General features: G+C 40.5%; 1 protein-coding gene and 1 long non-coding RNA gene across 2 annotated transcripts in view; one reads left to right on the top strand and one right to left on the bottom strand.

The window, feature by feature from the left end:
* The window catches only part of LOC144588723 (uncharacterized), a 168474-nt gene that overhangs the window by 118202 nt on the left and 25316 nt on the right, over positions 1–24956 (bottom strand). The gene's annotated exons all lie outside the window — the stretch shown is intronic.
* LOC144588724 (uncharacterized) lies at positions 14920–22138 on the top strand. Its single transcript, XR_013544409.1, has 2 exons — positions 14920–15357; positions 16512–22138. It is a non-coding gene; the product is annotated as an uncharacterized LOC144588724 (long non-coding RNA).

Here is a 24956-nt window from a genome sequence, read left to right as displayed (position 1 = left end):
TGTGGGATCAAGCCATATGTCTGGTTTCTCTCATGACTGCTGTTATGTACAAACTGATGCAGAGTTTTGGATTTTGGCTAAACTCCTCTAGCTGTGCAGCAGAAATGCAAGGACTTACAGAACAGAATTAGCTTCAAGTTTCCCCAGAGTATATCACCCCTTCACTCTTGTCAACTGGAAGCCTCAGTAACTCACTCTGAGACATTGGTAAGAGAAAGTATAAAAAGCTGCATTTGCTTGCAGTTTAATAGATCAAAAACAGCGCACTGCACAAAAATGCCTCAACAGCACTCTAAATGAACTCTAACTGCATATTAACTGGCAGCAGATTGAAAAGATGGGGGAAAGACACTAACGCAGAGAGGCACGACTCTCTTCAAAATCAGAGGCAGGTAAGGAACAATTGATTGACACCCTAACCCAGAAAGATCCCTCCCAGCCAAACCTACTAGAGGCAGCATACAAGACTGAAAAAACTCCAACACAAACAGCACAGAGACATTGTAAAAAAGTGATGAACATTGTTGTTGCAGATTCTATCTAAACTCCTCATCTGTGAAGTTCACTATTTGGTTTCAGGCAAGTTACTAAACTCCATCTTAACTCCAACCTCATCTTCAACTACTGGTTGCTTGTGAGGACACAGTAAAGTTCTGAGTACATGGAAAAGTTAATGGCTAAATTAACTGTTGGTAACCCAAGCAGAGAGTCATACAAATAATTTCCTGAAATAATCTGAATGTTGGCAACTTCTCCCATGCCACCATCCCTTCATGTCTAAAAGCAATGAAAGAAGCACCAGATTTCCAACTGTTCTTATTTGTCACTGAGTGGCAGTAATTCAGAACAATCAAAGTGCTTTTTCGAGAAGTCAGGTCCAGAAAGTGCCTTTAAGATTTGCTCAGCAAATGGGCCATATATTGATTTTCTTGTTATAAAAGTGAGCTGTTGCCTTCAACGTAACGTAACAATGTAATGCACAGATGGGGACAATTAAAAAAAGGGCACAAGACCAAGAGTGTGGCAATACAGCTGCTTTAATGGCTAATGTTCTACTACCTTGCCAGCAGCCATTTTAGTATATGAGGTAATTCAGGCTCACTTGAACCAACACTAGGAATCACGGCATTTTTGCCAAAATAGCACCGAAACTTGAAAGCCAGAATAAGTGGCTGTGAAGCTGACACAATGTCAAGCCAGTATGCATATCTCTACCCTCAGGAGTTCTCAAGCTGAGCACCACTGACTCTTCACACTGTTTTTCACAACTGAATGTTGCAAAACCTGCTGTTCATGCAGTTGTCAACGTTGCTTTCTTAAATTGTTCTAGGTTAGCTTTCAACTTTTTTCTCTTTCCCCTCTGTCTTTCCATTCAGATTGCCATAAAACATACAGGATAGTTGATTGTGTTATTCCTTAGCATGAGATGTTAAGTATACTAGTGGTGCCCCGCATAGCGAGGTTAATCGGTTCCGGATTAACCCTCGCTATAAGGAAACATCGCTAAACGGGACTCAAAATGCCATTGAAACGCATTAAACTTAGTTTAATGCGTTCCAATGGCTTCTATACTCACCGTTAAGCGAAGTTTCCTCATAGCGCCACCATTTTCGCGCCCTCGGTAAGCGAGGGCAGGGTGCAAAAATGGTTGCGGTGGCCATATTGGGTCATCCGGCGGCCATTTTGGAGCCGCCGAACAGCTGATTTTCCGGCGTCGCAATGCGAGTTTTGGCCATAGAGGCCATCGGTAAGCGATCGCATTAGCGATCTCAAAAAAGAGATCGCTATGCGATTTCATCGTTATACGGTGCGCTCGTTAAGCGAGGCACCACTGTATTTGCAGTTCCCCAGCAGATCAATCCTGTGAAGAGGCGAACAGGAGGAGGAACAGGAGGACAGTTTTCTTTTTAGCTACTTTTCTTACAACCTCCTTTCCCCTTCTCACTGAGTCCATCTAGAGCAAATGGGTAGGGCATTAAATGAAATGATGTGAGCATCTTAAGATGCATCTGACCCTGGGCAAAAAACTGTTATGACAATCTAGGGCCTATGGTGGATTGGACTAGTCCAAAGTCATTCTGGTCATGTCCCTGTCTTTGACTTGAAGTACAGAGACAACTCTTAAGTGCTCCACTACAGTTGCTTAATATGTGACTGAAAGTTCAGCAATAATTTCCTGTTATGTGAAAGTATTGCAACTCTGAAGCAGGGCATTCTGCTGTTGTACATGAGCTAGTGGCAGTGCTGAGGCAGGAATCTGTGGAACAACACCATTAATCTTCCCACTTGGGGGGAGAACCAGATATAACTTCTCACATAGAAACCATAGAAGGAAGGCAAGTTTTTTTTTTTCAGATACTGAAGAATTATGTTTGTCCTAGTGTTAGAAAAACATATGTAGGCTGGAGATCACAGATACAGTTATGAGATGACAACTTACATTCCTTAGATGAAAATGGGCTATACCAATTCCAGTTCTGGCAGAAGCTATTCTGGAGGCCTAAAGACGAATCGGAGGCTTATGAAGCTTGTAGCTCTGCAGCACTTTCTGCCACACCCACATCACGTACCCAGATTGTTTCCCTTTGTGCTCTGTATTGTCAGAGTTTCTACACTGGGGAAAAACAATCTGCAGACAATCTTCCCACCATACAACAGGGCAGAATTACAAGGTCAGATTTCCTTCTCTGAGTGTTAGCCTCTTTCTCTGCTCTCAGATGAAGAGATGTCCCCATCACTCCAATCATTTAGTTTCTGTTATTCTGGAGAACAACCTTGGATACTTTGAATCACAGCTTTAATTAAGCCTTTCTCCCTATTCAAACTGAAGGCATAGTAATCAAAAAAAAGTCACAGCAAGCATATAATGCACTTTTTTTTACAATAACTGCAGTGGCTACTGGTCCATTTCAAAGTGCTGGTTCTAACCTACAAAGTCAGATAGTCCGGGCTATCCGAAGGGCTGTATCTCCCTAGTTAAGCCTTCCCAGTCCTTAAGATAAACAAAAGAGGCCTTCCTCGCGGTCCCATTGACTTCACAGGCATGCTTGATGGGAATACGAGAGAGGGCCTTCTCTGTGGCAGCTCCCAGATTGTGGAATGCTCCCTGTAATTATGTTGGCCCATATCCCTTTTATCTAACAGTTGAAGACCCACCTCTTCAGGCAGGTTTTTAATAACCATATCTGAGTTCCCGAATGCTGCCTGCTGGCCAAGTAAGTTTGTTTTCAAAGTTTTAAATCTTTTTAATCAGTGTGTTTTAATTACTATTATAGTTTCGTGGTTCTTCAATGTATCCTTAATTGGGTTTTTGATTGCTTTTAACACTGTGAGCAACCTTGAGTCCCCTCATTGGGTGAAAAGAGGCCTATAAGCTAGACAAATAAATAAATAAAACATGGCCAAGAGCTGGTAATAACTGGGGTCCCTTTCACAGTGTCACCACTAGAGTGGGCAGAAGCACCTGCCATTCCCAGCGGATTAGCACTGTGTTACAGCTGGGCCATCTGTTAACTGGTATGTTCTATAACTATTTCCAGGCCTGCAGCAGAGCAGAAGAAGATATTCAGTAGGATCACATCAGTCCCCGTGTAGGGCTTCCCGCCCTCTCATGCTAATTTTATCTGTTCCCTTTTCCACTTCATGGAAAACTACACTGCATGGCTTCTTGGACTCTGTCTCTACACAGGATGTGGCTCCTTAGAGTTCTAATTTTTGGAGTTATAGACTGGTTAGGTTTTAATTTCAAAGGGAGTGGGTTCCCCCCCCCCGTTGAAGATCTTAAAGAGCTCTGTATAGCTTTTACTATCAGCATTTCATTAACTGTAAAATATTGCACAGACAAAGAAAGACAAATAGATTCTGTGTATGAATGTTTTGCTTTTGACTAGCTTTGCCGTGAGTCCTTCCATCTTATTAGCATGAAAGCTGAAACCTCAAAGGTGACCTTATTGGCCCAGTGTAGCCATCCAGCTAGTCAGGATGTCAGACAATGAATAGCATCTATTGCTCTAATGAGTGCACCAGGGAGGCTACTGCTTAGCAGTGAGTAGCTACTGCTTCTTAAACTGTGTCCAGGCTATAGTCAGAAGGGAGGGCTTCCATTAAAATTAATAGCCTGCTTGCTCTTATTTTAAACTGACGTATTATTGAAAGAGTGTTCTTTCAAGGTTGCACAGCTGGTTCAATGCTGATTGTGTTTTAAATCAGAATAGATAATTAAATGAGATAGAAACTGGCATCAGGTTATTCATGATGGAAAAGATGCCAAGAACGGTTGTAACAAAGACCACTTGCTGATAAAAGCAGGGAGGGGGGGGGAGCAGATCCATTTTGTACATATCTTTGAGTTTCTAGGCTTTGTTTCTCCAACAGTAGGGGAAAAAAGTGGGAGGGGGATTGGGAAAGCTTTATGTCTTTCTTTTATTAAAACAAGCCAGAGTTGATATTCCTGCTGTTTATTTATCCAGTTCTGTGCACGAGATTTTTCAGACCCTCTTTCATCTTCTATGATTCTTCTGTACATTTCCAGACTATTCCTAGACAAACCCTGGAATTTTTTTTTTGCTGTTAAATCTAACTGGTGTCTCGTGTTTCATCAAAATCCCCTTTCTTGTAATTTGAATCCATTAGATCAGGTCCTACCTTCTGGAGCCACAGAAAACAAGCTTGTTCTAGTCTCCATGTGACAGCTCTAAAAATATTTGAAACTCTTCATCTTCTCCAGACAAAACATATCCTGTTCCCTCAACCATTCCTCACTGAGTTTGAGTTCCAGTCTTTTTTACATTCATGGCTGCCCTTCTCCGGATGCATTCCATCTTGTTGATATTCTTCTTTAACTGTGGTGCCTAGAACTGGATGCACTATTCCAGGGGAGTAATACCATGCCCAATACCAAAGCAGAATAAAGTGGTACAGTTACTTCCCTTAGTCTGAATACCGTGCTATCTGTTGATGTAGCTTAGAAAAACAGTAGTATTTTTGCCATTCTCAAAACCATCTTAACAGAGGAATCTTTGGGCAGGGGTATGGCAGGGTGTTACATACTGTAGAACAACTTGTGCTATTTTTGCTTCAGATGAAGCATGGTACACTTGGAATCAATGCCTGGTTTAAAAAAACCACTCTTCATTGCAAAGAGTTGACTGAGAATTGAGTTTGAAATTATGCTTTTAAAAAATTAGTTTTATAGTTTGTGTAATGGTCTAGGAACAAAATTGGTTTGACAGCATTTTGCTGAGCATACCAGTGTTGTTCAGTTTGTCATAATATATAAAATATCATTGCTCTGATAGTCCTGCATCAGCTTTTTCAAAATGCTGCACAGCAGACATAATTAAGAATAAGTTAATGTCCTCGGGCTCTCTCTTCCTTTCTCTCCCTCTCTTGTGTTCTCTTTTTTCCTGTCTCAAAGATCTCTATGGAATAGAAAGATTCCCCTCACCATTGGTGTCTGATGTATTTTCATGATTTTTTTAAAAATAACTCTTTCAATTTAAGATCTAACATTTATTTTCAGCAGCTAGACACACACACACACACACACACACACACACACAGAGAGAGAGAGAGAGAGAGAGAGAGAGAGAGAGAGAGAGAGAGAGAGAGAGAGAGAGAGAGAGAGAGAGAGAGAAGTATATTTCAGGTCTTTACTAGTCTCCTTAAAAAGCACTGAGCTACTCACATGGTGATTAAACCGATGTGATGAATTGATAAGGAACTGCTGGGTTCTTTTTCCCCATGTATAATTGACCTTTAGTTCTTCCTCCTGCAGTTGATCACATTTTAGTACTGTGATGTGTAGCTGGGATTTGAAAAGAGTATTCTTTGGATTTACTATTGCCATGTTTCAAGGATCAGTTAAGAAGTGATGGTTTAAGACTTAAACTGTTTCCGTCTGTGATTATATGACCTCTGGAACCATCCCTACTTCCATTTATTAATTATGTGTAATAGTATTAACGGCAATTTATAATTTCGCAAGAGTTCTGAAAATGTTCTTCATCAGTCATTATTGTGGAGTCCTTCCGATGGCTTCTGACTTTCAAGCATTACTAGTATCCCAGGTGAAAGCATTAATTCTCACTATTAATGGATATGATGAAGCCCGGCATAATGTCTAAGGCTGCAATCCATCTTTTATTGATTATGGGTATGAGCTCTCTTTTCAAGGAAGAAAAACGACTCATCATTCCTCTATCATTCAAGGGTGGTGACTCTAATTTCATGGGGGCAGAGAATCTGCACTGGATTTCAGTTGACTTTACAAGAGCTAACCATGATGAGGAACATTATCCCTAAACAGATTGAGAATCTTGAACAGGTCTTGCAAAGATTGGGCAATACCCCGGAGCACTTTCCTCCTCCATGAAGAGGTCAAGTATAAAATTTAATTATGTACAAGTGTAATTTTCTGTATAGACAAAATGAAATAACTGTTAACAAAGAAAAAGGGTGAGTGACAAACAGCTGTTGTTAAAAGCCATAGCCCCATGTCTCTTCCTCCCACAATAATGTTAATTTTAAAAAAAACAAAATCCTATGTGATTCAACATTATCCTGTAGAAAACATTTCTTCCCCTCTAAGCAGAAGTCAATAAAGTAGAGCACCACGACAGGAAATGCTCAAAAGGATGACCTTCTCCTATGCATTTTTTCCTTATATTTCCACAGGAAAAGAAGGGTGAATGTGTCTCACAACAACCACATGCTCTTTGATCCACTGTATCCAATTCCAGCAATCATCATAAAGATCAAATTAACAACCAAGGAGGAGAGCATTACAACCTCTGCCCTTTCTCCCTTATCTTTCTGCTAAAATGAAAGTTATAGTCTACAGAAGACAGCATCCTCGCCATGTGGAAACTCATGTGAGCTGGAATCCTGGGAAATAAGTAGTAAACACTGTCTGGGGGGGGGGGGCTGGGTATAAATTGAATGAGTGAATGAATGAATGAATGAATGAATGAATAAGAGCCCTAGCCTGCACAGAGAGTCTCCAGTGATACAGATATTTTATTTAAAATGGATGAGGATCTAGTATTATACTTTTCATTTCAACGTCTGATCTTGTACTATAAAATGTAAACTGTATTCCTTTTTAGTAGTCAATGAACAAATGGCCAGAATCCTAATGGGGATTCAAACCAGTATGTATTAAGTCACATGACTGGCACAAGACCAGGAACGTGGACAGCAAGTTGTTAAGTAGCAGCTGTATGTCATTGTGGTTATTGGTGTCTGGGAAGGCACTAACATATTGTGCTGAAAGCAGGATTCAGCATGTCATAAGCCAACTCAAAAAATAGGGGTGCCCCAAACAATATATATATACATATTACATATATATAACTTATATATAACTATGTAACTGGACCTTGGATAATGTAGCAGAAAGTCTGGATCTATGCCAGACTTGGAGATGTTTGGGCAAAGGATTTTGAATTATGATTTTTAAAGAATTAACACTATTCTACCCCTACAAATAGCAGCAGATGCAGGTAAAATCAAAGGAATGTATGACGGTACCAAGCAGGTTTTAGGTCCAATACAGAAAAAATCTGCTTCCTTGAAGTCTGCTACAGGCATGATCATCCAGGACTGAGCACAGCGGATGGATCGCTGAGTGCAGCACTACTCTGAGCTATATTCCAGAGAGAATGTAGTAACTGAAGAAGCATTAAATAACATTGAGTGCCTGTCTTGGAAGAGTTGGACAGCAGACCAGCTTTAGCAGAAATAAAAGCAGCCTTGGATTCCCTCGCCTCTGGCAAAGCACCTGGAAAGGATAACATCCCTGTTGACGTGCTGAAGTGCTGTAAAGAGATCATCACCACCAAGCTGTATGAAGTCTTTCATCTTTGCTGGAGCGAAGGTGGAGTATCATAGGACATGAAGGATGCGAACATCGTCACATTGTACAAGAACAAAGAAGACAGGGGTGACTGCAATAACTACCATGGCATCTCTCTTCTCGGCATTATAGGGAAGCTGCTTGCCTGTGTTGTGCTGAAGAGTCTCCAGGTCTTGCAGACAAAGTCTATCCAGAATCACAGTGTCGATTTCAAGCTAATAAATCCATCACTAATATGGTACAATGGTACCTCGCTAGACGATGACCTCGTAAAATGATGAATCCACATGACGATGAGGTTTTGTGATCGCTATAGTGATTCGCAAAACAGTCATTCCAATGGGGCATTTTCGCTGGACGATGATTTGGTCCATGCTTCATGGACCATTTGTTCGCAAGACAACAATTTTTACAGCTGATCGGCGGCTCCACAAAATGGCTTCCCTGTGTTTTCGGGACCCATGCTTCGCAGGACAGCCATTTTAACAGCTGATCAGCCCTTGCAAAATGGCTTCCCTATGGGCAATCTTCGCAGGACGACGTATTTTCCCCATTAAACGGGTTTCAATGCATTCCAATGGGAAAACGGATTTCACATGACGATGATTTTGCTAAACAGCGATTTTTATGGAACAGATTATCATCATCATGCGGGGCACCACTATATTCTCCCTCAGACAGTTGCAGAAGAAATACAGGGAACAACAACAGCTTTGATTTGGTTACCAGGGACGGCTTTTTTAAGATACTTCCCAAGATTGGATGTCCACCTTGACTCCTTAACATCATCAGGTCACTGTATTTTTTGATGGCTCAACATCAGATCCCTTTGACATCTAAAGCAGAGTGAAACAGGGCTGTGTCCTTGCACCAACTCTTTTTGGGATCTTTTTTGCTGTCATGGTGAAGCACGCCTTTGGAACTGCAACAGAAGGTGTCTATCTCCGGACTAGATCAGATGGAAAGCTCTTTAATCTCTCTAGGTTGAGAGCGAAGACCAAAGACCAACTGAAATGCATGTGGGACTTCCTCTTCACCAATGATGCAGCCGTTGTTGCCCACTCTGCCAAGACTTTGGACTAACAATCAGCCTGAAGAAAACACAAGTCATGGGCCAGGGCGTGGACTCACCTCCCTCTATTACCATCTCCACGCAAGAATTGGAGATTGTTCATGACTTTGCGTACCTTGGCTCAACGATCTCTGACACACACTCTCTAGATGTCGAGCTGGATAAACGCATTGGCAAAGCAGCTACCATATTCTCTAGACTCACAAAGAGAGTATGGCTCAATAAGAAGCTGACGACACATACCAAGATCCAAGTCTGTAGAGCCTGTGTCCTGAGCTCACTCCTGTATTGCAGTGAGTCCTGGACCCTTTGTGCGTGGCAGGAGAGGAAGCTGACCACCTTCCATATGATGCATTTTTTGTATCACCTGGCAGGACAAAGTTCCAAATGGAGTAGTCCTAGAATGACCTGGAATTTTTAGCATGTATTCATTACTGAAACAGTGACGTCTACATTGGCTTGGGCATGTCATAAGAAAGGTTGATGGTTGGAATCCCAAAGATGGAGAATTAGTGTAGGGAAATTGCCCCAGAGGGAAACCACAGCTGCAATACAAGGATATCTGCAAGTGGGATCTGAAGACCTTAGGAATGGACCCCAACAGATGGGAAACCCTGACATCTGAGCATTCAGCTGGAGGCAGGTGTTGCATCACAGCCTCTCCCAATTTGAAGAGACCCTTGTCCAGCAGGCCAAGGCAAAGAGGCAGTCACGAAAGCAGCAAAATCAGGGAGCTGGACAGGGGACAGATTGTATTTGTCTTCAGTGTGGAAGGGATTGTCACTCTCAAATTGGCCTTCTCAGCCACACTAGACGCTGTTCCAAGTCATTCATACAGAGCACGTTACCATAGTCTCTCGAGACTGAAGGATGCCTAATCTAAAAATTCTACCCCTGTGCAGAACTAAGCAACCTTGAACTCCAGCTGATTTAAAACAGATCAAATATATTTCTTTTTTGAGTCAACCCATATGATGTTAGATCTTTCTCTTTTCCTTCTGTTCCATCCCACTTTTCCCAGCAATATAGTCTATTCTGGTCATTTCTGTATTATATATACATCATAGGATAGGCTCCATTTACTCATTTTTGCTTGAATGAGAGTTCAGGCTTGACTTCATTGAGCACCCACTTTTCTGCTTGTCTTAATACCTGTACCAACACCACATTTCAAATGAGTTGATTTTTGTCCCTGTCTTTGTTCACTGTCTTTCTTTCACATAGCATGGATGATTTTGATCATGGTTTTCAGAGACATTCCTTGCTAAGTCCTATCTGTTCCTTTCTTTTATTTCAAAAAGCAAAGGGACATCTTTTGGAAAACATGCCCACAACATGTCTATAGAGCATTTGGTTTAGCACAGCTTTTTTTTCTCAGCTTCCTTACTTCAAAGAAAGGGATTGGAAATTGGAACATAGCTTTCTGGTCTGCATTTGGTGGAGGGGGCATGACAGCATTCATTTAACGGAGAGGTTAAAGAGTGTGTATGTTTGTCCATTGCACATGTTGTACCTTTGCTTCACCATCTCATGAAGTCCAAAACAGCCCTTCAAAATATTTTTGCAAAGAAGGACTACAGCCATATCCAAGCTGTTCTCACTTCTGTCTTCTCCCAATAATCACAGATCATATGCTCATCTTCTAGAATCCCTTATCAGGGAAAAAAGGGGCAGAACTGCCACAGAACTGCCGTTATGTCCCATGGTTTATCAGGATGGGATAGACAAAACAGACAAACCCTCAGTCCATTTTGTTGAGTATCCCAATCAGGAAAACCCAGACCAAAAATCCAGACCAACAAAATGAGAAGCCAACATCATGGGCACGAGGCCTTGTATGTCCTCCACCCTGCCCCAAATGCCAGCAAGCATTGACATGAGTGCATCACATGCTATTTGTGCCTCTTTCTAGAAGGGAGGAAAGTACGCCTCCTGTTTCAGCTGGACTTCAGCATAGCATGAAAGTAAGCATCAAAGAGGCAAAGAAAAACTTTGATGCAACACAACACTTTAAAATGATTCTGTTAAACTACTGTGTGAACAGGAGTAAATTATGTTATTTACGTTGGTACCTGTGCAAACATCTATAATATTTACAGTCTGCATATATGGGCATACATTTCCCCAAAACCTTAAGAGCTATTGCATGCTGAGATTATTAAAGAGAAAGATTGAACCATTTCATATACATCGAAGGTGGCATTTTAACAATTTTCCTTGGAATAAAAGATCCAGCCTCTTCACATCTGACCATCGTTTAAGTGGTTTGTTTGGGATTCTTTTTTATAATGAGCTAGTACAATTGTACTAATTGCAAGTTGTACTGACTATAAAGTGAAATTAACGTGTTTCTGATCCTGAAGGAAATCATGAAAAGCATTGTAGTATGAGAATAAGACCCAATGTATCCGAGCAGAGTAGTTAATCATGGTCATTAGCATAAACACTGTGTTTTTTATAATTTGCTGACTGCTTTAGCAATAAATTACCTGACTCTGTTTAAGATTCAAAAAGAAAAACCAGTAATTCTGTTGTTTTGCAGTACAATCTGATATACTGTCTACTCAGAAGTAGGGGTATACAAAGAATATGACTTTGCTAACATTCACATTTTTCCTAGGCTTCATTCAGACTGCAGTTTCTGGATTATCTATAGGCTGGACATAATATGGTCTCATGAGCCCCACTTTATTTATTAAGAGCTTAAAGTGGACTTGTTGATGGATGTTTGTGGACTCATAAACTGTAAAATGCACACATTTGAAAACTACATGGAAAAAATGTAGCAAGACAACACTTTTAAGTGCAGCTAGTTATTAGTGAGAATGTGTTCAAGCATTTAGGTTAAAACAGTTGCACAAACATGCACGTAATGGGACATATCAAAATAGAGCTAGATTTCATCCCATTTAAAAACATACCTGTACACACACAGTCTAAGTTGAGTTAAGCAGGCATGATTAAAGACAAGAGGTGGAAAGGATAGGAAGTCGACAGATGCAGACTTTAGGTTGTGAACTCAGAGATAAGTTCAACTGAACTATTTGAGCTTGTTCCAAGGTAGGCAAATATGACTTCACACAGGTAGCGACATTTCATTGATTCTGAGTCAGTCTGTGCTTCCAGAAGAGTAACCTATACATTTTTTTAACATTTATATCATAGGAAAAGTCTGCTTCTGAAGTATATAATAAATATTCAAAGCATTCACCCTGGTGATTTTATATCTAAGGGCTGAGGCATGGCAAAACTACTGCCAGAAAATTAGATAAGTGATTAGAATGGGGATGGGTGCTTATATTTAAATGTGTGGTGATAAACTGAAGCATATTTTCACAATCTGTCTCATATTTATCATGCTGCCCTTTCATCAATCTCCAGAAAGATCAGGACCACATACTCCATGGAGTATAAGGCCATAATGACTTTATATTAGAGATGGGCACAAATCAGAAAAAAATGTTGATTTGTTTTTGATTTGGGATTCATCAAGGTTGACAAATCATGAATTACAAATTTATGTTTTTTTTCTGACAAATCGGTTCAATTTATTTTTTTTAACTTTAAAACACTATAAAATGCCTCCCACAAGGGCCCAGAGACACCAGATTCACAGGGAAGCTTCCCTGAACTCTCCTCTACAAGTCCTGCAAGTTTGGTGAAGTCTGGTTTTGGACCTCTGAGTTATAAACCCACAAGGAGAGGCCCCAGGAAAGTTCTTCCCAGGCACCTAGAAACAATAAAATTACAAAGAAGCTTCTACTGTCTTTCCTGTACAAACCCTCTCAATCCCTTTGCCCACTGGTGTTGGGTTTAAAACTTGGGCCACAACTTTATTAACTATTTAAAGTCATATCCCCCCAAATGCAAGGGGAGCTACTGTAGTGCAATATTCTTCAATGTCCGGATAATCCTAGATCACTTGACATTTCCTATAGAAGGGTGAGCTACTATTTCTGAAATGTACTGTCTGCTATACAGCACGCCTTTAGGTGCTCTGTAAACCGGTACCCCCCCAGCCAACCCCTCCCACCGAGCCTCGTGACCCTAAGCAGGCAGTTGGCTCGATGGTACCATGTAAAACCACCTCCCATCTGATAGCCGATTGTCACAACCTGATTGTTTGTTTTCGTTCGTTTAGTCATTTAGTCGTGTCCGACTCTTCGTGACCCCCATGGACCAGAGCACGCCAGGCCCTCCTATCTTCCCGGAGTTGGGTCAAATTCATGTTGGTTGCTTCGCAGACACTGTCCAGCCATCTCATCTTCTGTCGTCCCCTTCTCCTCTTGCCGTCACACTTTCCTAACATCAAGGTCTTTTCTAAGGAGTCTTCTCTTCTCATGAGATGGCCAAAGTACTGGAGCCTCAGCTTCAGGATCTGTCCTTCCTGCAAGTTTGGTGAAGTCTGATTTTGGACCTCTGAGTTATAAATCCACAAGGAGTGGCCCCCAGGAAAGCCTGATTGAGAGATGGCCAAATTTCTGGCACCACGTGTCAATCCTGAACTCACCCAAGCTTTTTTATCGCACTACCTACTACGGCATGGGGCTATTGATATGCTCCACACCTGCCACCCAAGCCAAAAACTTTGGCTCAGAGGCCCCCTTGCAGGTCCTTCAAAGAATGTCAGTCCCCAACTCAGACATATGAATGCCATCACTCCTGAATAATTCAGGCCAATGAATGGTTATGTCTGGATTTTGAATCCATGAACCCAGTCCCAACCTCATTGCACAGCTGATCTCTTGATTTACTCCACACCTGGAGTGATCTATCCGACTACAATCACAGTCATTGCTGTGTCAAAATAATTCCCCACCAGATTCCCCTCGCAACTGGACAAACTCGGTGAGGGCTTTGACTGGGCAGAGATCTTTTGCAGAACAGGGCCCCAGCCTTACAATTTCCAAACTGGTCAGTTTTTGATCGGTGGAGATGCAACAAGACCCTGTCTTCAGAGACAAGCAGGTCCTCCATCTGCAATGCTGAATGAGAATCTAACTTTGATGCTCTCTGAAAGGCCCCAAAAGGCCCCAAAAATGCAGATAGGGTAGCCACCTTAAATAATCTTGCTTCGAATTGATCTGCACAGACCGCTTTCCAAGCTTGTCCTAACTGCACAAGTATCCTGGGGGATATAGGCATGCACATATCTTTGTTCTTACCCCATTCCTTAGACCAGTCCTCAATCATATTTTTAACCCTGAAGTTGCCAGCCAGATTGGGGTAACCATGAACCTTAGTATAAAACCCCATCTTCACCAGACTTCGAGAAATTGTAGAGCAGAGTCAGAAGAAGCGCACCGCAATTTTGGTGACTATAGGTGCTTTGGGGAACATTTTTTAGCCAAATAAACTGATGAATCAAAAATAGCTAAACCTTCATCAATTTCTAGTCATTGAGGGCATTGATTCATACAAATAAGAATCAACAAATTAGCGATTTTTGAATGAATTTGATGATTCATTTTTAAAATTTGTGCCAATCTGTCCTCTGTACATCGGTTGCTGTGGAGTGTGAGAAAAAAGTTGAACTTTCACTCAAAACCTGCCAGCAGGCTCTTCATAGCCAAATGGTTTGCTGCTGTGTGAACACAATATTGGACTAGACAGACCTGATGGTCTGATCCAGCAGGTCTCTTTATAGGTTCTTGCTTTCTTTTGCTAATTCCTATCCTCTGCATGGGCATATACACACACCATGCAACATTTCCTGTTTCTTCAGAGGGTGGCCTCGCTGCTCAAACCACCATGTTACCAGGTAGGAAATTGTAGTGGCAAAATTATCCTCAGTGGTTTGTTCTTACAGTGAAGAGCAGACGCAAACAAATCGTGTGAGGCTAAAACTGAAGCTGTCTATTTCACTGGTGAAAGGTGCATCAAGGCAAAAACAAAGGAGTACACCCTCCTAGCATAGTTACAAAACCTTTATATTCTTTCTTGTCAGTAACAGGCAGTTCATTTAAAGGCAGCATTCAAACAGTTGCATAGGATGGAGAAGTAGCTTGTGCTTCTTTAGTCACATGGCATATTTAATGTTTAACTGCTCAAGTTAAAGAATGTAGCTGGCTAAGCATGTCCAGGTGAACATCTGACCTGGCATGTCTGAAAGTTACAACTCCCAGTAATCCTATGAAGCATAACAAATAGCTAATGTTTAAGTGGCATACCAGAAATTGTTACTGACCAGTCAAATTTCTAACCAGCTTCTACTGACCGAACAAGTACAGGGGGGGGGGGGGAATTAGAGAAGTAATAAGTAGGTAATTTAGAGTTCTCCGTAGAAGAAATGATATTGCCAGCAAAGAAAAGGATTAGGACTAATGGGAGGAGAGAGAATGTTGCTTCCTCTAGATGAAGTGATGCCAATGTAATTTTGGTTTCTATGGAAAAGGAAAAGGGAGTTTAAAGGACTGGGAATGATACTTAGGTGAGTGAATAAGAGAATTTGTGCTGACAATTTTCTGTTCAACATATTCTTTTTATTTGTTTGTTTGATTGTTTGTTTGACTGATTGATTTTTATACCACCTGTTTGACCAGTGGTCACTTTGGGCAGTCCACAACCTGATTCCTAATTCATGCCTTTTTTTCTCTTTTTCTCCAAGGGAATTTTAACAAGCCCCCCCCCCCCCGCAAGCATTACAAGTTCTGTTAATATCTCCAATGTCCACTGCCCAGCTGTCCTTCTTCAGCCCACCCTGTTCCATCAGCTCTTTCAGAGATTTTTGGGAACCATTGGGGGTTTCCAACCACGCACCTGTACTGTAGTCAAAAGAGAAAAGTATAGACGTTCCAGTGCAAACGCAGAAGAGCTGGTGCCTAAATTACTAAACCTCATGTACATTTATACCATGACTTTGTACAAAGGAACTGAATCAGAGGTATCTGTGCATTTCTGAAGTCACTAGGGGGCAGACCTAAAAGCTGCTTCTCATCTGTGCAGTGGAGCAAAATCCTTGCTTTTTTTTTTTACTTTAAATTTGTTACAACCATAGGACAGCCATGTTAGATACATAAGATTTAAAACAACCGACAAAGCATGTAATATTTATGCTCAAAACAAAGCAGAGTGAAATTCAGATTGCAACCGAGTACAAATTCCTAATCTAGTTAGTGCTGTGATTTAGTTATCTGTTTCCTTTTCATTCATGCCTCATCATTTTGCAACCTTGGCTGTGGTTTCACATAATTAATCTGAATGGAGGAGAGAAAGATTAAATGTATCAGGTTTAAGGTTTTTAAAGTGGGGGAAATGAGTAGATTGTGGAAATCCTTATGAAATGCATAGTACATCATGACATGTTCCAGTTTCTCCTATACCAGACTGTCACCAGGAAAAACATTTGTTGTAAAGGATATGTACGCATCTTCTCTCTAAAAAGACTGAAGGCAGAGTATTGAAATGGGCCAGGATGAAAGATCTCTGGTTGTTTATCATGTTCTAAATTAAAAGGACAATGTTCTGAGGTGAAGATCTTGCTGTGATTTCCAGCCACAGAGTGATGTAGGACCCATGGTCTATGAAGTTGTTGAGCTGTATCCCTGATTTCCTAATAATCTCTTTATCTTTCATACATAACAGGGCCAGAGAAGATAACCCACAGGACAACAATTTTCTTCCACTGCTCTTGTCCAGCCTGAGGGGTAGTTATCTATTAAAATCACAGGTGCTAATCCAGGAGGATTGATGCTTAACTTCAGCAAGAGGCTAATTGAAGAGACTATTCGAAGCCAAGTGTTTGCTTCAAGGGATACCATTACAGCTTCTATTTTGAACATTGGGGATACAGCATGGTACATTGAAAATAGTGTTCAGGAATTTAGACTGCACTATCTCAAGGGGCCCCTTCATGGATTGCTGCCTTGTCATGGAGAAGGGGCTTGAGTAATTCAGAGAAGCTATGGGCTATGCCGTGCAGTGACACCCAAGATGGACAGGTCATAGTGGAGAGTTCTGACTAAACACGATCCACCTGGAGCAGGAACTGGCAAGCCACTCCAGTAATCTTTGCCAAGAAAACTCCATGGACAGAAATAAAAGGCTAAAAGATATGATGCTGGAAGAATAGCCCCTGAGGCATCCAACATGCTACCGAGGAAGAGCGGAGGAGAAGTACAAGTAGCTCCAGAGCTAATGAAGTGGTTGGGCCAAAGCCCAAAGGACGCTCAGCTGTAAATATGCCTGGAAGTGAAAGCATAGTCCGATGCTGAAAAGAAAAATACTGCATAGGAACCTGGAATGTAAGATCTATGAACTTTGATCAACTGGATGTGGTCAAACAGGAGATAGCAAGAATGAACATTGTCATCCTGGGTGTCAGTGAACTAAAATGGACAGGAATTGGTGAATTTAATTCAGACAATTATCATATATACTATTGTGGGCAAGAATTCCATGGAAGAAATGGAATAGCCCTCATAATCAGCAAAAGAGTGGGAACAGCTGTACTGGGGTACAATCTCAAAATTGATAGAATGATTTCAATACGAATCCAAGGCAGACCTTTCAACATCACAGTAATGCAAGTTTATGCACCAACCACCGATGCTGAAGAGGCTGAAATTGAACCAATTCTATGAAGACTTACAACGCCTTCTAGAACTGACACCAAAGAAAGATGTTCTTCTCATTCTAGGGGACTGAAATGCTAAAGTAGGGAGTCAAAATATAGAAGGAACAACAGGTAAGTTTGGCCTTGGAGTTCAAAATGAAGCTGGGCAAAGGCTAATAGAGTTTTGTCAAGAGAACAAGTTGGTCATCACAAACACTCTTTTCCAACAACACAAGAGGCAACTCTACACATAGACATCACCAGATGGGCAATACCAAAATCAGATTGATTATATTCTCTGCAGCCAAAAATGGAGAAGCTCTAATCAGTCAGCAAAAACAAGATCTGGAGCTGATTGTAGCTCTTATCATCAGGTTCATATAGCAAAACTCAAGTTTAAACTGAAGAAAGTAGGAAAAACCACTGGGCTAGTCAGATATAATCTAAACCAAACCCCTTATGAATACACAGTGGAAGTGAAGAACAGATTTAAGGAACTAGATCTGGTGGACAGAGTGCCTGAAGAACTTTGGATGGAGGCTCGTAATATTGTACAGGAGGCAGCAACAAAAACCATTCCAAAGAAAAGGAAATGCAAGAAAGCAAAGTGGCTGTCCAACGAGGCCTTAGAAATAGCAGAGAGGAGAAGGGAAACAAAATACAAGGGAGATAGGGAAAGTAACAGAAAACTGAATGCAGACTTCCAAAGAATAGCAAGGAGAGACAATAGGGCCTTCTTTAATGAACAATGCAAAGAAATAGAATAAAATAATAGAAAGGGAAAAAAACGAGATCTGTTCAAGAAAATAGGAGCTATTAAAGGAACATTTTGTGCAAAGATGGACATGATAAAGGACAAAAATGGTAGGGACCTCACAGAAGCAGAAGACATAAGAAGAGGTGGCAAGAATATACAGAGGAATTATACCAGAAAGATCTGGATGTCCCATACAACTCAGATAGTGTAGTTGCTGACCTAGAGCCAGACATCCTGGAGAGTGAAGTTAAGTTGGATCTTAAAAAGCATAGCTAACAACAAAGCCAATGGAGGTGATGGCATTCCAGTTGAACTATTTAAAATCTTAAAAGATTATGCTGTTAAGATGCTACACTCAATATGCCAGCAAGTTTGGAAAACTCAGCAGTGGCCAGAGGGTTGGAAAATATCAGTATACATCCTGGGAGGCAGTGGAAAAGAGGAGGGCCTGGCGTGCTCTGGTCCATGGGGTCATGAAGAGTCAGACATGACTTAACGACTAAACAACAACAAAACTCTTTACTGATTAAATATGGTTCCTGTTTCTTCACTTCCACACACTCATGGTGAAATCAGGATTTTAAGTGTATGTGTGTGTGTGTGTGTGTGTGTGTGTGTGTAGGGAATGACAAAGTTGCTTGCCATTTCCTCATGTTAAAGCCAGGAAACGTCAATATGTCAAAGGAAAGTGTGCTCTATAAGGAACCAGTATTGACTTTCTTGCTGTATTGATTAAATCATCAAAATCTATACTGTGGCTGCAGCACCACTAATTTAAGATCTGGGGAACAAGAATGTCAAGGAGAGGGCATATCATGTAGAACTCATTGCCCTTTTAAGAAGGATCATAGAGTTAGTCATTCCATTGCCTTTTTAACATCCCAGTCAACTCCCTTTCCAGTGGTTACTTTAGAAAGTTGGTGGGGACTTCTTTTTCCTAGCACCTGAAAAAAAGGATATAAGAATAAAATGGAGCAGATGGCCTGCAGTCACTGCTTCCTTTCCGTTGTACTTGAAACAGTTAACCTTTGACCCAGCCTTGCTGTTCTGCATTTCTCCTTTTACAGGCATGGGGTCTTTACTGGACATGCACAAACACTTTCATGCATCTGGGCATGGATCAGGTTGGAATGCATGTTGTAAAGGATGGGTTTGTCCTGGTTTGAAGTGTCCTCTATTTGGGCACAAAGTGGGTTGCGGGGCATGATCTACACATGCTTGGCCTATACCATGTATCATTAAGTATCTTAATAATACATACTAGAAAATCATATGCCCTGCACTTTGCTAACACAGCCATGCTCCTACCCCAACAAATGCAGTGGGACTTAGATCTACAGAAACATGCCTAGTATAGTGCTGCCAGGTCAGGGTCCAGACTTCAAGTTGACTGTGAATTGGTTCTTCCATGTTTACATTTTATTTCATTTAGTTCATGCAGCAGTTCCTCCATCTGTAGAGAAAGGAACAGAGACTAGCTTGAAAGCTGTTCTTAGGGACTCCCTGCTGTTGAGCTACTTTTATCTACTGCCTCTCCCCTCCCTCATCTTATTGCCATCATTACTAATTTTTCCCATGCTTAACTTTCCCCATCATTAGCAACTTTCATTAACATTAAATAAAAACCCAAAATGTGCTTTGTCTCTCAAACCTATGCCAGGGTTGATCTTGTAGCCTATGAATCTCTGTCTCTATTTCTCAATCTCTCCATGTCTCTGACAGTGGCAAGAAGAAATGCTAGGGGGGGAAATACAGTTACAGAAAAATAATAGAATGTCCTACACTCTATTCATCATGACTAAATAAAAAGGACTTAATTGTACTAGATTTCTATTATTTTTTGTAATGATACATATCGCAGTGAACTTTCCCCTTCATCCCTTTTATAGTTTAGCAGCTAAGTGAGTTCAAGCAGATCTGCTACTACAAATGCTTATTAGGGTGGGAAAGTCTGTGCTGAATGGAACATGCAAAAATCAAAATTAGTAAAATGTTTTGCGACCTTTCACTTGTCATTCATCTTCTAGAGATAATGAAGACTACCATTAGTTTCATTTAGAACTTGTCAACCAGCAGAGTTTTTGGTTATACAGCTGCCTACAATATTGCAGTCTGGACATCAGTGTACACCTAGCATAAGCACATGTTATTGGGTTTGGCAATGAAAGTTATAACCCAGTGCTTTCAGAATCTAACTGCAGAGCCCAAGGTTAGGAGTTCAATACTGTATTCCACTGTTCTTCCTGTGAGCAGAGCCAGCCTGTATGGCCTTGGGCAAGCTGCACAGTTCCTGGGTGCCCCTAGAAAAAGGGAATGATAATCCACTTCTGAGTATTTTCTACCTGGAAGCCCCAGAAAGGGTTGCCATAAGTCAGAACTGACTTGACGGCACATGATGATGATGATGATGATGATGATGATGATGATGATGATGATGATGATGATGATGATGATGATGATGATGATGATGATGATGATGATGAATGAATGAATGAATGAAAGTTGTGAGGACAGGGAAAGATGGTAGGGCGTTTTTATCAAAACTTTCAAGGGGCTTTTCAGGAGAAGTGAGGCAGCTGCTTCAGGAAGCTTAACTGACCAGAGAGACAGAAGGAGCCTCCCCAAGAATGTGAACAAATTCAAGTGTCCCCTGGGCAATTATTGCACCTGTCAGATGATCCTTCCACTCCAGAAGGACCAGTATGAAATGGTGTAAATAGCATTGGAAGTGAGTCTCAGGAACAGGCAGAGTGTGTTTACTCATTTAATCTATTATTCTTGTATTTTCACTCCCACTAAAACACTGCTTCTTGAACTTCTTGCTTTAGGAGCCAGAATCACCTGGCCACATTTGAGCCCTAAGTGGTCTGACTCAAAGTATTTTTGTTTGCTTTTCTGCCTCAAGATTACTGGGTGCCTCTCAATGAGTTCAATAGCAGTAGGGCAAGCAAGTCATGGGGACAAATGGGAGAGATGGGTATGAAAAAGGCCGACGGGTGCTGCAGAGAAGACTAAATTGATAGATAGGGGAAATGGATGGTGGAACAAACCACCACCTGAAAAGCTCAGTGGAAGGTATAAAAAATAATGTTGTAACTGAGGAAGTTATTTAAAAAATAATCAAACTGAGTTTCTTTTATGTTCTCTCCAGGAACCTTGCTGATTCTCTGCCTTTAGCAGGAAGATTATGAGTAATGATGTTCTTATTCTGAACTTGCTGTCAGTCTGGTTAGTGATATGGAAAGAGGGTGGTGGTGGAGATCCAAGTAAAGATAAATGGCAGCAATGCTTCCCATTCCTGACGGTGAGAAGCAATTTCTGATGAATCACTAGAGATGTTCTGGAGGGTATGTGGTAAGCTGTAGGGAAGCAGCTTCTTCTCCCTCTGTAGTCAGAAGTCTGCATTCTGCCAAGAAGGTCTGTTCTGCTGATGGATCCTCACTACGGGATTACAACCTGTAGTGTGATTCTTGCATATTGTAGGACTCTACATTTAGTGCAATCTGAGATCTTCAAACCCCTGCTTGGGTTTACCATTCTTCCCTTATTTGTGGGGAACTCAGTGGATGGATTAGAGAGCACAAACAAACAAAGAGGAAATGATGGAATATGAAACTTCCATGTTGGAAGCTTTTTTCTCTCTGCCAAAACGTAGACAAAAAGTGGACAATGGTACAGAACACAAAATAGTTATTATCAAAAATTAGATTAAATCTGAAGAAGAAAACATGTTCAATTCACAGTGTCAAATAATAATTAAAATAAGATTCCTGAAGAAATTTAAAGACCATGTAAAGGAAAGATTTGCATTACTAAACTCAGTTGAACATGAACCAGAAAAACTGTGAACATATATTCAAAGTAGAAAAAGACTAATCCTGTAATAAAATGAAAAGAAAAGCCTTGAGGGATGACTGAATAAATTATTATGATCAGAACAGACAAAAAGCAACAACAAAAAGCAACAGCAAAAAAGGAACACCAAGCATAAGTGGGATATTAATAGAGCTATTTCTGTATACACATACTTAAGTTATTAAAATCCAATCAAGACTACATCAACAAATATGTAAAAGAAAACATTAGCTCACAGTCTGGAAATATTCAATATACCTTGAAGGAAGTATCAAATAATGCAGCTACTGTAGGATTATTGCATTAATTTTTCACACAAGCAGAGTGATGCTCAAGATCTTACAATGAAAAGAACTAGCACATTCAAAATAAGAAATGCCACATGTTCACGCTGGATTGAAGAAAGAAAGAGACACTAGAGATCATATTGCAAATACAGTGGTGCCTCGCATAGCGAGGTTAATCCGTTCCGGATTAACCTTCGCTATGCTGAAGCATCGTTGAACGGGGCAGGGAATTCCATTGGAATGCATTAAACATGGTTTAATGCGTTCCAAATGGGCTGAATACTCACCGTTCAGCGATGCTTCTTAATGGCCAGCAGCCATTTTTGCGCCCTCCCCTCGCTTAACGAGGGTGCGAAAATGCTGCGCGTGGCCATTTTGGGCCATTTCCGGGCTTCCGGCGGCCATTTTGGCTGCCGAACAGCTGATCGTCGGGCTTCGTTTTGCAAAGATCGGTAAGCGAAACGCTTACCTATCTTCGCAAAGCGAATTTTGCCATATCAAAAAAAGTTGAGCGATCGCATTAGCGATCCCAAAAAAGGGATTGCTATGCGATTTCATCGTTGTACGGTGTGCTTGTTAAGCGAGGCACGACTGTACACATGTTTGTGCTTTATATATTACAGCAAAGCCTGAAAAAGTGATGTATTTTTAAAAAGTAGTGGGAGCACCATGACACTTGATTGTTCTGATATGTAACTCAATACAAGAGGCTACCATAAGGACAGAATAGGGATATAGTCTTAAAAAATAGGGAGATGTTCAAAACAAAAAAACCTCTGTCAGACAAGACTGCATTTTGTCCTTACACTGTCCCTTCAGTGTATAGGTAGACAATATCATATAAAAAACCAATATTTTTATTAACACTGAGGCAGAATGAAAATTGGTGGAAGAAACTCCAGTAATTTAAGGTACACAGTTAATATATTACTGGAAGAAAATAAGAATGATATGCAAAGGCTATTGGGCAAAGTGAAAGAAGAAAGTGGAAAAGCAGGATTATGGCTGATGATAAAAAGACAAACATGTCTACAGAATGTTTGCATAATATTAAGTTTGCCAGTGAAGAAATAGCTAAATTATTTTTAGAGCTTAGTTCAGTCATTGATTCAGAGATTGTGCCCAAGAAATCTAAAGATTGGGAATAGAAAGGACAGCTGTAAACAAATTAGAAAACATATGTGAGTATAGGGATGTGTAATGCCAGGGCCAAGATAATCTACAGTAAAGTCTTCATGATTATTGTGTACAAATATGAAAGCTGGATGTTGAAAAAAATGTAGCAGGGAAAAGACTGACTCATTTGAGATGTGAAATTTCAGTTTAAATGGAATCTAGACCAAATCAAGCTTGCACAGTCCCAGGGAATTTAAAATGATTAAATCGAGGCTGCTGTGTTTTGCACATATAATGAGAAGACAAGATTCAGGGAAGACAATAATTCTGTCAAGAGATGGATGGACTCAAGAAAGGAAACCACATACCCAGCAACACATCCAGAACTACATGTCATACTGACTTTTTGAGCCAGTAACTTGTATGCGAAGGAATGTTTCTCTATGGACAAAAAAATAGTGCACTCAACTAATTCCTCTATTCTTTAGAAGAAGACCACAAAATACTGCAGTAAGTAAACTGCTTTATTTTCAAATAATTACATTTCTGAAGAAAATTTTATTATACAAAGATTTTTTTTAATTTGTGCCTTAAAATGTTAAAGGGCTGTCACATTTACTGTTCAGCCTTTTTCAATCATTAACCCCATGTCCTTAAATTATCGCAGGTAATACCTGATTGGGACTAATAAATTTCTCTTTGATACACCACCTCATAAATATTTTGGAGTTTGTAAATCACCTTCTCCTTCCAACTGAACTATAAAAGCTGTATTTTCTTTGAAGCCTTTTCAGTGATTGATAGCTTCTATTTAAACTAAATTAATCTAATCTTTATGGGGGAAAACATTAAAAAAAGACTGACTTTATATCTTCCCTGCCTCCGAACACTTTATGAACCTACTCTCTTTGGAACCCTTTGAGGCGAAATGACAGAAGAATCCAATTTAAATGTGCACTTCAAGTCAAAATAACAAAACAGATCTTTCTCCCCACCCACAAAATTACAAAGGTCATATAGATATTTTCTTTACATTTTTGACAACTATGTGGATTTGTCGGGTTGCCTGGTCTACCTTGTTTGTACATGTTTTGTCCGAGCCGTTCATCTCCCCCATCCTCCCGCCTCAACTGAAATTCTTTTTTCATTTTAATTAGATTGACCTTTCAGTCCTTCAGCTGCCCTCAGAAGGCCTGATAATGACTGTTCTTGTGGAAAGAGTGAAGAAGGATGGGAGACAGTCATAGGAAATTTAAAAAGAAAAGAAAATTTGATACAGCAATCCTGGGTATTATAACGACATCATCGTTATTTTCATAGCTACTAACACAAAGAAATACTAGCCTCTGCAAATTCTGTGAAGCTTTAATGGTGACAGGTTATTTCTCATCTTCCTGAATGAACATTTTATAGCTCACTTGATGACTTATATCTTCAAGAGTGTGTTTTTACTGTCCAGT

The sequence above is a fragment of the Pogona vitticeps genome, chromosome 1 (assembly GCF_051106095.1).
Source record: "Pogona vitticeps strain Pit_001003342236 chromosome 1, PviZW2.1, whole genome shotgun sequence".
In the NCBI taxonomy this organism is placed as follows: Eukaryota; Metazoa; Chordata; class Lepidosauria; order Squamata; family Agamidae; genus Pogona; species Pogona vitticeps.
Note: the sequence above shows the minus strand (reverse complement) of the source record. Positions and strands in the feature narration are given on the sequence as shown.